Source organism: Montipora capricornis, chromosome 1, assembly GCF_036669925.1.
Source record: "Montipora capricornis isolate CH-2021 chromosome 1, ASM3666992v2, whole genome shotgun sequence".
In the NCBI taxonomy this organism is placed as follows: Eukaryota; Metazoa; Cnidaria; class Anthozoa; order Scleractinia; family Acroporidae; genus Montipora; species Montipora capricornis.
In genome coordinates this window covers 48740949-48758448 of record NC_090883.1, presented here as the reverse complement: position 1 = coordinate 48758448, position 17500 = coordinate 48740949, and the positions used below count along the sequence as shown (strand labels likewise).

The 17500-nt window shown below is 38.3% G+C and overlaps 1 protein-coding gene across 4 annotated transcripts in view; it reads left to right on the top strand.

Annotated features, from left to right (window-relative positions):
* Positions 1–2659: 2659 nt before the first annotated feature.
* LOC138046867 (uncharacterized) overlaps positions 2660–17500 on the top strand; it is a 54044-nt gene continuing 39203 nt past the window's right edge. Inside the window, exons 1-3 of one of the 4 annotated variants that reach the window (XM_068893460.1) lie at positions 2660–5007; positions 5827–6053; positions 8226–8292. The gene's annotated coding sequence lies outside the window, so the exon portion shown is untranslated. Of the gene's footprint in view, positions 5016–5826; positions 6054–8225; positions 8293–14551; positions 14580–16361; positions 16505–17500 lie in introns of those variants that run through there. The other 3 variants (XM_068893452.1, XM_068893490.1, XM_068893484.1) reach the window with 3 other exon arrangements.

The window sequence follows — 17500 nt, the reverse complement described above, 5'->3', positions numbered from 1 at the left end:
GGGCCCTCCGTAGTGAAAAACAAGATTACTCAGTTCTCTGTTGGGGAAAGGTGTTTTGTGTTTCTGAGTTAGAAGACAGTGTTTGTCTGTGCGTTCAGCACTATAAAAAATTACGGGAAATTAATGAGGCAAGTTGTTGCTTTGGGGGCCAAATTTCCTTGAGCGACACCTGCTCAGGGAGGCTGACTAAATGTCTCATTACAGTGTTTGAAAGCCTTGTGAAAGGTACCGATAAGTTGTTTATAAACCCCCACATTTGTAACATACACTTATAGTAAAGCAGACACGAAGGAGCGAATACTTTGTAGCAAACATTTTATTCCGCCGAGAAAGGTAAGGAGTAAGCTGACGTTTGTCAGAGTTGATTTCCAAATAAATTGCACACTGCAGTAGGATCTGAATTGTGCACTTAAACTTACATGTAATAGCGACGAGCCTCAGTCAACCTAGACCATACATGTGACAAAAGACATCCAGAAAAAGAGTGGAGTGATCTACTTCCAGTAATTCAAAAACTTCAGGAAGAGAACGAACGCTTTGATAATTAAAGAATGATAGCAGCGAGGGCCAAGGAACGGAAAAGATAGCCAGAGAAACTTCCTAAAGAAAATCATTCCTTGCGTAATGGAATTCAAGATTGGTAGCACAAGCATTTCAATGGCTTCCAATCAGGGCATCGTAATCTAAATGGCTTCTTCTTTTCATATTGAATAAAAATGGTGGGCATGTATTTAAATGTCTAAACCGTAAAGAAAAAAACAGCAATCATTAACAAACTTATTTTTATTAGCAACTTTACTATAGCATAAATAGTAACAAAACAATTAAATTAGTCCGTAAATTTCTAGTTGTTACAACTCTACCCTAAAGACTCAACTGTCATTGGTTTTTAATACAAGGTGCCAAATTATAAAACACTGCAAGGTTAAGATATGATCGACACATTGTTGGAATATAAAACTTCGGCCCGTGCGCTCGCTTTTGGACGCAGTTGGCTCTTCGCTTCTTTCTGCTACCGACCTCGCCTCCCGGTACGGCATTGAGGGAGAGATATGTCGGCCCCTAAACCATATGAGACAAATCCCACGCCTACTGCACAGCTCCAGACCGCCCTTGTCAATTTAGCGTATTGTTACGTGCTGGAATAACCAAGAAATGTCCGCGGCGAACAAGGCATAAATGAAAGAACTCCCGAGTACGATATTTAGTTCTTATTAACCGAGCGGGAGGTCTGTATTGCGTAAGTGCAAACAAGAAACACAATCCGTGTCACTGAAACCATATGCAATTTTAAATAAATTTGGCTCATCCTCGGTGTAAAAACCTGTGAAACTCACAGATGACGTAACACAAAGGAAAACGAAAGAGCAAAAAAACATCAAACAATAACCTAACCCTACCGCGAGCTAACAAAACAAAGAAAAAGTTTCACAGGTTTTCACACCGAGGTAAACCCATAAATTTCAGTCTCACAGTTCAGGATCAGACCCTTTTCTGAGGAACCTCTTGAATCTTTCGTAAATAATGAAGCACAAAATAGACAACAAGCTTTCTTTCAAATAATTCTTCAATGTCACATTTCCACGTATTTTTTACCAGAAGACTGTGCAGAGTTGAGCACAAAGTAAATGTAAACAGTCAGACAACTGAGATGCGACTTTAGTAAACACAGATGCATTCAAGGCGTTAGAATCCCTCAATACATAATTTACCATTTGCTTTCATTGTTGTACATAACAGAACAGTCAGTAAAGTATTAGAAACAAACCTCACTTTGATATCCGACGAGGAAAGATGCAATTGTTGTCGAAGACCATTATTCGTCGCTTTTAAGATTCCAGATGTATATTTTCACCGCCTTTCAGAAGGTTTTGCGCTTCTGTTTGCTCAGTTGAGGAATTTATTTTAGAACAAGAAAACAGAAATGCCGCTCAAAAAACTGAATAAAACGTACGATTGCTTGAAGGAATTTTGAAAACGAAGGTCGAAGACAGGAAAATGGAAGTTATTCCAGCGGTTGAGCTGAATGAATGCTGAATACATTAACCAATTTATCATCTCCGTCCGCACTAAAGACGGAAATGAATACGAGCCGTCTTTCCTTCGAAGTTTAGTGGCTAGCTTGGAACGACAACGACCTGGTATTCGAGAAAACCAGAGAGGTTCTTTAGTCCAACTGAAGAAGCAAGGAAAGGGAAATAAACCCAAAGCGCCGGTAGCTTTGACAAGCGGCGAACTAAAAACACTCTTCACTTTGGACTACTTTGGAATATCTGAAACACAGTAAGTGTTGTAAATTTTATTAAATAAATTGTCGGTTGGGCGATTTTAAACCATTGGTTATTGCTTTCATCGCCCCACTCCATTTCTGCGAAATAAATTTGTCTATCAAACACTACCACGAAAAAAATCCTCATTACCTATGAATAAACACATTACAGCATGGAAAATGCTTTGTACGATTTCTATTCACTCGTTGTTTCGTATCAGAAAAGTCACTCGTTCGCTGCGCTCACTCGTTCGTTTTCTGATAGTCGGCGGGGCTTTAGAAACGAAGGGCTCTGGAGACAGGATTTTCGAGTCCTAGATTCTGGGACTTCCGGCCTTCATGTATGTAGTCGTGATGTTTCTATACACTGTCTGTGACTGTCAGGGCGGTTGTCGAGGCAGGATTCGAGGAATCCTTGTGTCGAGCCTTAGGTAAGGGGTCTCAATATGGAAAATGTTTCCCTACGTGTACAACAGAAAGAGGCGATAAGGAACATTGTTTTTTTTAGGAAAGACACTAATTATTTTGCCGACAGGCTTTGGCAAGTCATTGATTTTTCAGTTGTTGCCCTTTGTTTTTGACTCATGGCTTGGATCGAGCAGAGAAATCTTTTATTTTGATTGTTTCTCCTTTAAACGCCTTGATGAGAGATCAAACAGTCAAGCTGAACGATATGCAAGTTAGAAGTTTAGTGGTTCGGAATACTGAGTCGTTAAGTGATGTTGAAATTAACGAAATCAAGCAATCGAAGTATAGAAGGTATTTCTTGGAAAATTGCGTAAGTTATTGGATTGCGAAGAAGTGAGACGCCACATGCGAGCTATCGTGATTGATGAAGCACATCTCATAGTAGAGTGGCAAGTATTTAACTCTTGTCTTTATTTCTTTCCAGTTACTTCGGTATAATCTATTGTAAGGATTTGCTTACGGTTTATCTTCATTTTAGTCTTACTCCACCCTCAACTTTGTGGTGAAATTTGTGAAAAAGTTACACATTATTGAAGTAACGGGGGACAATGTTTGTGTTATCATCATTTTTGTTTTATTACATTCAGATCATCCCAATCATTCAGAATTTGCATGTACCGATCAAAACTGTAAAATTAGCCTACACCATATGATGCACAAGAAAATAATAATGCAAAACGTGGAAATCCAATAGGCCACTTTCAAAAATAACATAATACTCTTTGTTAGCCCTCAAAGATTTTGCATAAGTCTTGTTTTTATTTTCTCTTGGGACCATTGTGAGTCCCAAGAGAGATTGGAAACATTATGCTTATGGAGGGCAAACAAAGAGTATTATGGTAATTTTGATAGTGGCCTATTGGCTGAGCAACATGTACCTGTAGTGGTAGTGGTAGTGGTAGTGGTAGTGGTAGTGGTAGTGGTAGTGGTAGTGGTAGTGGTAGTGGTAGTGGTAGTGGTAGTAGTAGTAGTAGTAGTAGTAGTAAAACTTCATTTCAATTTGGTATATTCCATTCAGGTGTAATCTGCTATCATTGCTCACAATCTATTGTTATAATCATTGTTACATAACATTGTTTTTCATTTTACTTGCATTTTATTTCTAGGAAGAGTTTTCAGCTTGCATATGCCAACTAGGTATGCTAGGTGCCACATTTCCAAAGGTGCCTGTAGTCGCACTAACTTTAATTATACATTTATTTAACTTACTGATATAATAAATTATTTTGATTTTAAAAAGTATCCATAAGGCCCACGTCCCTGACCCCATGGAATTTCCAGTTTAGCTTCATCCTTTCCATTAAAAACTGGAATATTTTGATATGCCCTACCCCTTGAAATTAAATAATTGTTTTTTCTTTACATATTGTGAGGATGAAAATAAGTAATTGACATTCAAATTGTAACAGTAAGTGAAATGTTGTTAGTAATGAAAGTTGTTGTTAGCCATAAACCTTGTAAATATTAAAGGTAGTGTCATAGTGTGATAATTAACAATGTACATTGTATAAGCAAACAAATAATGTGAGTTTAAAGGGGCTAGGTCACGCAATTTGAGGCAATTTCAGCACTGATCGAATGGTCATAGAATTGACTAAAATATCAAAATAACTGTTCAAAACTATAGAAGAACTCTAACAAAATACAGGGAAGCCAAGAAGGGTGATGGATGGAGAAAACTGGAGAGGATTGAAATGGATTGAATTTGGGTAAATTTGAAAATGTCGACCCACCTTTTTCAAATTTATATCAGTCTATATCAAAATGTCATTTACACAGCTGGAAAATCATTCTCAGTTGCTATGAGGCCGTGATTTTGCAAATGAAAGACTCTTGCTCTGCCAATTTGACGTTTAGAGCTCATAATTAACAAAATTAAACAAAATTACCTAAAATAGCGTGACCTAGCCCCTTTAAGCATTAGAGTGTTGAGTTTTTTCCCCCTTAGAATTTCCAGTGGCCTTTAATCCCTGGGGTGCAGGGACATGTTCTGTTACCAAACATTATGAAATAGGTTGTGCTCTATGCAGGTGTGCCGTCTTTTTTTGAAATGTATAACTTTTTTAATGCTTTACTGCTTATTTACAGTGGTGGATCTAGGGATGATGTTCCTCCCTCTTGCTGTTATGGACAAGAAAATTTCCTTGTTTTCATGCATTCACCATTTGAGCCTGACTGGATCCACCACTGGCATACCAGACATCCTCATCAATATTAAAGGAAAATAGAAGAGAACATTATATAGGAATAAGTACAGCCATAGCCTTCATGTATGTATGTACGTAAATTGAAGGGAAGTTTTTATTCCATGCTTACATTCACTTTGTTTTCCAAGGTGTAATAAAACAGGTTCACTTTGAAAGATTGCCATATCTTTATTTGGCCACGCTACCAGTTGACCTATCTGTAGTTTATTTTGGGCGCTGTTTTTGTTCATCACAGGTGTGAGTTGAACTGCAGCCTCAGTTGGGGCTGGTTTTTCTGTCCTCGCAGAGTCATTGTCAACAATCTGACCAGCAGCAACAAGAAGGCACTGTGTTACTAACTCTTGGCTCTGCTTTAATAGCAGAACTGTAGTACCTTAAATCAAATGCAGAATAATCATCAGGACATAGTTAAATAATATTGTTAAATATTACAGGCCAATAATATGTGGCACTTTTCTTAAGAAATACTTTTCTCTAGTGGCTATTCTTGAAAAAAGGGCCACCAATAATACTATTATAATAACCCATAACAGTGGACTTGTGAAGGATTTTACAGTGTGATAAATAAATATCAACAATTTTAGTATTTGAGGGGTTACGCAAACAACCTCTTTGGTATTTGCTTCTGGGCTTGAGTCCTGTTTAATGAAAAAATATTTCCCTTTGTTGTCATGAACAGCAGTAAAGTTTTAATAACTTATTACCTGGCCTGTGTAGATTTTGGTTTGTTTGTGACTGCATGTGGTTGGAAAACCTGTTCTGACTCTACACGCTGGGCTTCCTCCATCTCCCACAATCCTTTCACATCTGGAACTACCAAAGCATACTTGTCAACAAAGTTGGCAATGCACCCCTCAAGGAATTCATGTTTCTCTTGTACAGTTGCAGATTGTGGTGGTATTTCCAGATTTAATGGCCTTGATTCAAGGGTTTCCATTCAAGCCCATGCCATGAAGGCTTCGCAAATGTGTGCACGTGTTACCTGAAGCATAAGGGCCTCCGCACAATTCTTCACTTGTGGGGGAACATTTGTCTGTCCGAACCTTTGTCTGAAATAGAAGAGGGTGCCCACGTCACGTGAAGACTGTGTCTTGTTCAACTTTTCCCAGGTAAACTGAAGGGAAGAGAAAAACAATGGTTCAAAGTTGGGGGACAAACACTTCAGTGAACTCAGCATGTTTGACAACAGAATGAATAATTATTATAATTATAATATGCATTTTACTTGAGAAACTATTACAATTTACTGTCACTAATAATTCTGATGGTCAGGAAATACTGAATTATATTGCAGTACAATGAATTCGGTGAGATATAGCTCGTTTTCACTGTCACGCAATAAAAAATAAATCGAAAACCATCCAGTGGAAAAAGTCAAGAATTCGTGATGTTGTAGAAGATAAATGAAGAAGACACTTCGCCAAGTTTTAGGCCCGTGCGTTTCCCCAAACTTCAGATATTCGTCGAAATGTTTTGCAGAAATTTACAGAGCCCAGTATGAAAACGCCATGTTGGTGCACATCTGTGGTGCACCAATATGGCGGCCGGAAAATAGTGTCAACATCTGTTACTTACTTTGGCTATCTAGGCGAGTGATCATCTGTACTGAACAGACAGCTATTTACTTAAGCACTTTTCCTAATGCTTTAAATTCTAAAAAGGCTCAAAACCATGAGATAAATATATATTTCTCAATAAACTTGATCGTCGCCTCGTGTCACGCACCGCTATAACTCAGAAATTCAAAATGCTCTGGTTTCCAAACGAAGCACGCTATTGAGCTTTAAAATTGCAAATGGATACAAATTTACCGCCTCTTATGCCTGATGAGGATAAAAACTTTCGTTGCTCTTTAGTTTTGGATTTTAGAAAATGATGACGTCAGTATTATAAGTCGAAAGTCAGTAGTATTTCACGCACCTGGTATTTTCGTAAGCCGCTTTGTCTCATGGTGTGGGCTTGAATACACCGGTCGGCAGGACTCTAGCCTGCGAGCAGGCTCACTTGTAAACGCGAGCCGGCGAAGCCGGCGAGAAGAATGGGGTCTGTCAATCTTGAATCTTCTCGTGTTCAGAATATGCTAATTACTACGTATAAGACTCTTTATGGCGTTGCTCCTCCATATCTCAAATCACTACTAAAAGAACGGAAAGTGGCGTACAACCTCAGAGGTACCCTAAAATTGAATCTACCAAGAGTTACCACAACTACCTATGGATTACAATCATTCAGATATGCTGCTACCCAAGTATGGAATATGCTGCCTGATGACATAAGAACTTCTTAATCTCTTATTGCTTTTAAGCGCGCCATTCAAAATATTACTGCGTAGATTATATGTGTATATTAATGTGTACATAAGCGGATTATTATATTTTTATTTTTATTTTTTTTATATGTATTAATTTTACTCGGAGACACTAGTTCTCTCGAGCTACTCTAAATCTGAGTTTAAATAAAGTTGTATGTATGTATGTAGTAGTGATATTCTTGGGAGCAATAGGTCTAAACTGAGGGGGGTGATGTTGATCGCCCTCCACAAAGAGCAGAAAAAGGCACATCCGAACACTGTGAACACTTTCGATATTTTCGCGGTTCAAGCTAGTCTTTTTCGCCTGTTGACTCGAAGAAGGTGATTCTCCAACCTGTTGCGAGCCACGGACTCGCTTCATACGAGTCTCTCCAATCAACAATTCCTGTGCAGAAAGTGTTGCCAGTGACAAAGCGCGGAATTCTATAATATTGTTCACCTTCCTGAAGCACGGTTGGCAGAGTTTTTTCGGCAAACCATCGTCATACTTAATTTCTTTTACGGTTAAAAACTGAAGCACGTTTAACAATTCCGGCTCCTTAATGCTTTTTTCCCCGAAAATATCAACCGGATGGTTTTTAAACCGTTTTGTTACAATAACGACAACCATTGGAAACGTTGAACATAATTTTTTTGGGAGAGTCTTCTCCCAGGTCTTCCATGTTGAACGCACCGCTGTTCTTTTTAATACACATGAACATTTTCACATCCGCTTAGCATCTCTTTGTTTGCCATTAGCCAATCAAAAAATTCGAAAATCCTATGTCTCCAGAGCCCTTCGTTTTCTCGTGCCAAGGCCCCGCCGACTAAGACAAACGAAAAGGGCGATGGGGACGAGAATGGTGTACGCGCTGTTGTCTGGGCAGTCGAAGAAATAGAAAAATCAACATTGTTTTGGGGGAAAAGGGGTGGGGGGAACTGAATCGAATTTTACTGCCAAGTGTCTCAACTTTTTTGTCGCTCATTGTAGCTCGGGGGTTGGATCAGTTTTTCCGCGGTATTCAGCTGCATTTCGCTCAGGGAGCTGTAATTTCAAGGTAAGTATCTTGATTTATATGAATTCAAAAGCCAATCAGCAGTATTGGATATACTTTTTCGTCACAGGCTTGTTTTGTCAGGCAAGAATCAGCAACGAGGTTGATCCAAACACCATACGCATACAGATCAGAATTTCTATTCAACGCAAAGCTCAGTTAAAATATAATTTTTTTTCTAAAAATGCAGACTCTCGTTACCTATTTGATGTAACCGAGTTATTCGATATAGAACTTGATTTGTGTCAGCTCTTGCAAGTTTTGTTTTGTTTCTACGCTTTGGGCCGCTTTCACCAGCTTTTGTGCCCTTATGAAGGTACAACTAGCCAAGATGTTTTATATTGGGTGGGCTTTTATCGCCATGGCCTGGTTTTAAACGACATTTTCGTTCGTTCATTTATTTTGCTCAGTCATCCGGCGTCAGTAACGCGAAACATGGCTCCAATCATCATTTTCACTTTTTTATTTAAACAATTTAAATTTAACAAAATAGAAAAAATACATATACATTTTAAACATTAACGTAGAGACATAAACATAATCATCCTCACTACCAAGTACCGCAAGTAAAAATTGATGAATCTTAATTTTGAAAGGTTTTTTCCTAAGTTTACGGAGGTCAGGCTTCAGGCAATTCCACAACTTAGCTCCGAAAATGGAAAACGAATTAAGTTGAATTCTCAGTCTTGATTTATTAACATTTAAATTACCAGCATCAGAAAATCTAGTGTTATATGTATGAACGTTAGATGAGCAGGTAAAAACATCACAGATATTCTGAGGCGCAGAATTGGTAGATATGTAGTGCATAAGAGAACACACTGTTTCAAAATAAAGCATATTGAGGGGTAAGACATTAGCAGAGACAAGCAAAGGAATAGCATGAGATCTATTACCAGCAAAGAACATTAGCCGAAGAGCTCGCTTTTGTAAGATAAAGACCTTCTTCAAATAGACCTGTACAGCTTGGCCCTAAACAGCAATTCTGTAGTATGTATATGGGAAAATCAGAGAACGGTAAATTTGGATTAAAGTATTTAGAAGGACAGTGTCTTAATCGTGATATAATTCCAACAACCCTACTAATTTTAGAGGCAATGTAGTCGATATGATACTTCGAAGTTAAGTTTTTATCGATGAGCACACCCAGGAACTTTACATAATCTTTGCATTCAAGAAAAGTATCACTATTTGAGGCATTATTGTATATCCTAATATTGATCTGATAGCGAAGCTTCTTTTGTGATGGCCTAAAGACGACAAAATTGGACTTTTTTGCATTTATGGTCAGCTTATTTGCATTCAACCAGTCACAGACTCTCTGCAATTCAATGTTGGTTACACTTCAAATCTTTGTCAGCATACAGCAGGTTTGTATCATCAGCAAATAAATAAAAAGAAAGCTTCTTATGATAAACATTACGGGCAGAAACATACTTATTAAAGACAACGTTTCGGTGTCCTCATGACACCATCACGTCAAATATAATGTTTTACAGATAACTCGAATATTAATGTTCAAGATTAAGTTCAAAGTCCCTAGAGGCTAGGTGAAAAGTTTTGCCTTTATCGAGTCACTTTGGATATTCAGACACGGTTTGTGCTCACGAATAAGGAACATTTCATACACAAGACAATCAAATTTGCATGAGCATTTCTTAAGGATGCGAAACATGTCAGATGTCATTGTTCTTGATTGATGTTGACTTTGGCAGTGATTGAATATTGAACCAGATCTTGTATGCTCATCGATCCGTTGGTAGAGATGTCGACGCGTGTAACCAACATAGCTGGCATCACACCAGCCACATTCAAATTTGTAAACTACTGATTGTTCGCTGATCAACGCGGGCTTGATTTCTTTATGTTTGAGATCTTCTCCAACTTTTCGAGAAATAAAGACTGGGCATAAGTCGATGTTTAACAGCTTACCAAGATCTTTCAACTGCTTGCGCACAGAGTCAGCTGATTTTTGTTCCTTGAATGGTAGAACAATTCGTACTGATTGCGGGTCAGGTGTAGATTTGCGTGGAGGTGCTGGTGTTTGTTTGGATGTGATAAAATTGGAGATCATAGAGTGAACAAGATGTTCAGGATATGCCAACTGTAGGAATAAGACATGCCAACTGTACATGTTTCGCATTCTTAAGAAATGCTCATGCAAATTTGATTGTCTTGTGTATGAAATGTTCCTTATTCGCGGGCACAAACCGTGTCTGAATATCCAAAGTGACTCGATAAAGGCAAAACTTTTCACCTAGCCTCTAGGGACTTTGAACTTAATCTTGAACATTAATATTCGAGTTATCTGTAAAACATTATATTTGATGTGATGGTGTCATGAGGACACCGAAACGTTGTCTTTAATAAGTATGTTTCTGCCCGTAATTTTTATCATCAAATCCATTACATTATCATGTTTGATAGAAAGCTTCTTAGAAGAATTATAAATATCATTAGTATAGATCAAGAAAAGTAGAGGGCCCAGTACAGAGCCTTGTGGGACCCCTGTTAGCACCGTTTCTTTTAGAAGATATTTGTTTATCGATTTGAGTAGTTTGGACACGGCCAGTGGATGAAAACCAATCGTTAACCGGGCCCCTTATACCGTAATGATTATAGCTTGCTCAGAAGAATTGAATGATCCACAGTATCAAGATCCTTTTTAAAGTCGAGGAAAATAGCGCAAGCGAACAATTTGTTGTCCATATTGCTTTGGATCGAATTAACAATATCCAAAAATTGCATGTTCAGTCGACATATTTTCACGAAAACCATACTGGCCATTGTACAGAAGTCCATGGTTTCTCTTCATCCAATTCTCCGTCTACAAAATGGACTAAGCATGGTCAAATTGTGTTCAGTGGTGGTTCCGGGGCATGACCAGCCTATCGACATTACTATTTTTATGGATATCCAGCCACAGCCTGGTCCTAATACTTCCAATATTCGATCTGCTGCAATTTTGCATTTAAATAAACATCATGCAAGGGAACTCAACCGGAACGAAAATACTCGAACGCTTCTCTATTACTCCAGAAACCAGCTATTAGATCTTCGACGCAGCTCTATTTTCGAAGGTCAGTCGACACTATTTACCACCCTCAAAGAATGCGGGATTTTTCGCTACAGGGGTACGAGACGCGGCAGGAGAAAAATACCTACCATCGTGTCGAACCGCCTCGCCAGGGCCCATTGTTCTAGCCCAACGCAAAGGAACGTCAATAAGGAACGTCAATTTGGCGAACTTGACTGCGATCTCGCAGACACCATTCACTCCTAGTGGCTCTCCTAACCGGTTCAAGCCTACCGATTTCTGCCTTATTAACGCAAGATCAATTAAGTAATGATCCGTGTAAGGTGGATAGCAATTTCCTTTGTTATGGGGCAACAGGGCTTTCCCCACATAGGAATGTTATCATGTTTACACAGAGAATGCATAAACCTACAGGAAGGCAGTTAACGCAATAAAATTCATTTACAGCCCACTTTGAAAGGGTGTTTTTTTGTGTTAAAAGATTTTGACCAATCACAAGAGTTGAAAACAAAAGCCAAGAAACGTTTACAATTTTACATGTTCCCCACATACGATTTCTGTGGAATTCATTTAAACTGAGACCAGATGAAAGATGGAAGATGGTTGGAAAGTAAGAATGAATATAATACTGCTTTATGAAGTTTTGTTAACCGTTTGCTGTTTAAGCCAATCCGAAGTAAGTACAGACAATAGAAAAGTTATCACCTTTTTGCATACCAATTGAATTCCAACATGTTCGTTGCCGTTGTTGCTATCGTTCTTATCTGGACCGTTTCTTAATAACAAATCATTTTTCATTAAAGATTTTTGTAGTAGATCATGACCTGGATATTCTGGCAATTACTGAAGCCTGGACCCAGCCCGACTTGTTCGAACAGAATTTGATTATTAACTGCTTGTGTCCTACTGGCTACCTCTTCAGACATGTGTCTCGCGAGACCAGAGGAGGTGGCGTGGCATTTTTGTACAAGCAGAGTTACAAATTCAAGAACGCTACAACAACATCGAAAATTTACAAATCTTTCGAGCTGGCAAATTACTCAATGAATTATTCATCACGAATTAAATTCTGCGAATGGTAGTTATCTACAGACCTCCCCCATCAGCTACCAATGTTTTTACACTGAGTATGTTTCTGAATGAATTCAGGCAGTTTCTGGAGTCGCTTGTAACTACACCTGAGCCACTTTTAATCTGTGGAGACTTTAATTTCCACTTGGATGCACCTGAAGACCGGTCTGCTCAGCGGTTCTCTGACTTACTAGACATATTTAATCTCGTACAACACGTCAAAGGTGAGATTCATCGAAATGGTCACACCCTAGATCTTATAATAACAAGATCAAATGAGGCTAGTTTAGTCTCCAATGTACACATTTATTTACAGATCCAGTAATTTCGGACCATTTCGCTGTGCATTGTGAGTTAGCAATAAAAAAGTCCAACTTTCCTCGCAAGGAAATCAGCTATCGGAAAGTCAATCAGGTTGACAGAGAGAACTTCAGAGCAGTCAGAAACTCGCCATTAATGAATTTTGAGCAAATCAACAATACTGAAGAACTCTCGAACTTGTATGAAAACACTTTGTCCTTATTGCTCGAGCAGCATGCCCCCCTCAAAAGGCGTGTTATTACTTTAAGACCTGCGGCACCTTGGTACACTGAAGAAATCACATCACAGAAAGCGGAGCGTCGGAGACTTGAACGCAAATGGCGAAAGATTCGTACTACTGCTGCACGACAGATGTATGTAGATCAGTGTAATCGAGTTAATAGTCTCATCTATGGGTCTAAAATGAAGTTCTACTCATCAGTCATTGAGGAGAATAGCTCTAATCAATTGAACTATTCAGAGCCGTGGAGAAAATGCCGAATCTCAAAGCGCCCCCTAAGTTGCCTTCTCATGATTGTGCGACGGATCGTGCAAATCGTTTTGCAGATTTCTTTACAGAAAAAGTACATGCTATTAGAAATGGCTTTGTTACATCTGTAAATACCTCTGATCACCAAGAAACTACAGCTCTAATAGATCCAAATTGCAATTCGCTATTATCCAGACTGCCACAAAACCTCCGTCAAAAACTTCAATATGTACAGAACTCTGCTGCCCGTTTACTATCATTCACTCACAATACTGAACATATTACTCCGATACTTAAAGAACTCCACTGGTTGCCTGTTGCTGTCAGAATTGAATTTAAGATCCTAGTACTAGTTTTTAAGGCATAACACGGCACTGCGCCACTCTATATATCTGACATGATCACTAAATATGAACCGACCAGATCTTAATTAACGCTCTTCCTCCAAAAGACTCCTCGTTGTTCTGCGGTATAACCTTACGACATATGGAAGAAGAGCTTTTCCTGTGAATGGTCCTATGTTATGGAACAGCCTTCCTAACAATATTAGAGAAACTGTATCTTTAAGCACCTTTAAGAAACAGATCAAAACATTTCTTTTTGAACGTTCTTTTTAAGAAGCATTTTAACTCTTTTATTATTGTTGAATAATTTTTCTTGTAAATATTTATCTTGATTAGTTATTCATATTATAGTCTTTTGTATATTTTAGGTATTACTGTTATCTATTATTTTCATGTTTTATTTTAATTTTTACGCGTATTATTATTGTAAAGCGTTATTGGTTTCTTAGTAGAAATAACGCTATATAAATAAAGATTATTATTATTATTATTATTATTATTATTATTATTATTAGAGCGGTTTTCAATTAAGTGTCGAAAGTAATTAGATAATTACTTTGGTTTATGATTACTTCACTCAGTGATTGGTTCAAAGTTCTCGCGCCATTTTTTCAACCAATCAGAAGTGAAACCAAACCCAATCTTGGCTCACGCGTGCGCATTTTCCCGCGCTTTGTGTCGGCTACGTGTAATTACTTCGAGTTTTGATTGGTTTGCCGGATTGTCTCAGTCCTTTTTGATTGGCCAAAGTAATTACTTTGGTTTTACGACACTCAATTGAAACTCGCTCTATTATTATTATTATTATTATTATTATTATTATTATTATTATTATTATTATTATTATTATTTGTGACACAAATCAAACAGTACAGTACGTTGCCTAGTACCCGACCAATTAAAAAATAATTTCAATTTTTGCAACGCTCTCATTAGTTTACGGAAAACGAAGTTTACCGAAAGGAAACCGAACATTTAAAGCTTTGAGATGCGAGTTTGGCGCGTCTTAAGCTTTAGGATCATTTGCAGAGGGCGCCGTTCTGTTCAGGTAAGTGAAATTTTCACTCACTGAAGGAGCATGTAGATTCCACCTCCAAAAAGCTTTGTACTTGCTTGTGAAACACAGGGAGTAATTTGACATTACCTCAAAAGTCTGAAGGCCTTTTCCCACAACCCTTCTCTCCGAACATTTAAGCTTTGAGATGCAAGTTTTGCCGGGCCTTTGCAGAGGGGGACGTTCTGTTCGTGGCCACTTAACTTTGACGGCTAGAAATCAAATTCACAATTTTCTTTAAAAGATACTGAGATTTAATCACCAAAGAGACTGTGCTCACTTCATTTCTAAGTGCGTCCCACTGAGTTTAGTGCGTCTCGTCTTTATACTAGACGGCTTAGACGACTGACACGACTAAGACGTCTGTTAAGTGCGTCGTTTAGACGCACTAAACTTGAGACGTTTAATTCGTCCACCTTATTTCCCGTATTTATACTAGTCGTCTAAAGAAGTCTAAGATGTCTTAAACGTCTGAGACGTCTTAGACGTCCTCTAGTATAAATACGGCGGCCATTTTCATGACTAGTATTTATGCTTTTCACTGCGCAGTGAAACGATCGCCGCGGTTAAAGAAAGGATCTGTAATTCATGATATTTTGATGAAACCTTTTGATATTTGCAGTGATTATTCTCAACGAATTCAAGTAGTCAGAACAATTTTCAATTCTTCCTGAAATGAACTGTTTCTAGAATAACGGAGGCCAGAATCATCAAGATGTTTTTCACAAAAAGTGCCCAGAATACGACCAATTTTTCGTGCACTGTACAAAAATCATTGTATAAGCTGCAGTCGTTTTTAATTTCCTATCGTTTATAACTTTAATTGATCTGTGTGCAGTATAATGCTATTCTGATACAACTCAATTTGAAACTTTCTTCACTGATTTATCGAGCGGAATTATTTTCCGTGTGGTGCATTGCATAACTACCAAAACATCTCTTCCCCGTCGTAAGTTACGTTTAATTACGTTGTTATTCCCGTGGTAGCTGGTTGGACACTGCAGCAATGGGTATCTGTACAAATGCAAATTTCACCACGGAAAAGAAGGTAAAAAGGAAAAGCTTGCTTTCATCATATTACAGATTTATTGTTCAAGTCCAGGGACAAATTTTACACGTCTTACGGCTAAGGAGGGAAAATTTATGCATGGCAGTTTTAAGGCGCTGTTACACTGTAAAATGTTTCGTGCAACTTGTCTCGCAATGTTTTGGCGACATTGAGGCGGCCACGGCTCTTGCAAGACGATTTTGGCCGTTGCAGGGTATGTCACACTGAAATGTTTCGTGCAACTTGTAAACTGAAGTGGTCGGATACTAGGCAACATACTGTAGGGGATAGAATTATTCGGTAAACATGTTCGGTTGACATGCTTTTGTTGCTACTCACACCTGTTCACACACTCCATCTTTTAATGAGGCCCTCCCAGGGGTTTTAGGGAACAAGGGAACATGGCTAATTTGAGCTGGGGAACAGGGGAACAATGTCAAAATATTTTAGGGAACAAGGGAACAAAAATAATTGAAAACAATTTTAGGGATCAAAAAGTTGGGAACAAGTTTGAAAGTAATTTGGGGAACAAGGGAACACAAGCAAATATTTAAAGGGAACAAGAGAAACACCTCTGGTTACCTTGGGGATTGGTTGATATTTTTACAAACATGCAAATCTATATGATTAGTTCGTTTGATTTGGTAATACCGAGGGGAAGCGTGATTGCTAACTTGCCATTGTTCCCTTTTGTAATTATCAATTTCACGCGTTTGACAGCTGGAGTTTGCATGAAAGTGAGATTTAAGTCCGAGGTAACAAGAGGTTTTTCTCTTCTCGCCGCTTCGTGACTCATCTTCGCCGCTTTGCGACTCATCTTGGCCGCTTCGTGACTCATCTTCGCCGCTTTGCGACTCTCTCGCGGCTCAAGGTAAACCACTGGGGCCAGGGTATCTTCGAATCGTTCTTAGAGACAAACGTACTCCATACGAAAACTCCTTAGGGCTTTAGGCAAAGAAACTTTATTGGAACAAAGATTACATAAAATCCTTTGTACAGTCTATAAACTTGTAAATTATGACACAAACCCGGAGAGTCCGATGGAGTTAGCTAACCCTGCCTTTATCTTGTTTAACTATATTAAGAGCAAATGTTACCAAAAATCAAATATTTTCAAAATTTCGTGGCAACAGCTCAAAAATCAATTCGGCCCATAATCTCATTTTAGGTAGACCTTAATGTAAAACAAAACACTGCATAGTTCATTTTACTAAGTATCGATTAGTTTTCGAGAAAATCGATAATCACTGAATTTTGTGAAAACGCCGCCTTTTCAAAGTGAAATTTAGGGCGATTAACGACGCCTCGCGTTACAAAGTAAAACACTTTAGAGCAATAAAATCTACCACATATTGTTGACCGATGTCAAAAAATCCCGTTAAAGCAATTCTTATCAATTCTCGGCTATTTCCTTTTAAAATCTAATTTAATTTGCCCGACCTATTTTTATCGAGAAGAAAACTTATCTAAAATTAGCCTATTATTTAAGCTCGTGGTACTGCATATAATTCGTTGAAAACCTAGCGTTTAAAAGTCAAAGAGTTGTTCTTTTAGAGTGCCACAGGATTTTTTGGGGAAATGATTCAGAGCGAAGAAATTGATTTTTAAAGTTGGATAAATTTCGGTTTTTCAACTTGTCCCAAACGTGACATGACACTGCACTCACACTACACTTGACAGAAGCACCTAAAAAGTTAAGCAGAATACATTAAGTCGAGGTCTATTTTAACGTACAGAATCTAACCTTTTTGTCTTCAAATCAATGAGGAAGAAAACTGTATTTCTGCAGGTCTCGTTTGGTTCGTGAACCAATCGTTGAAAATAATTTCCCATTACATGATGGCGGCACGGTGGCATTGTTTGTTTT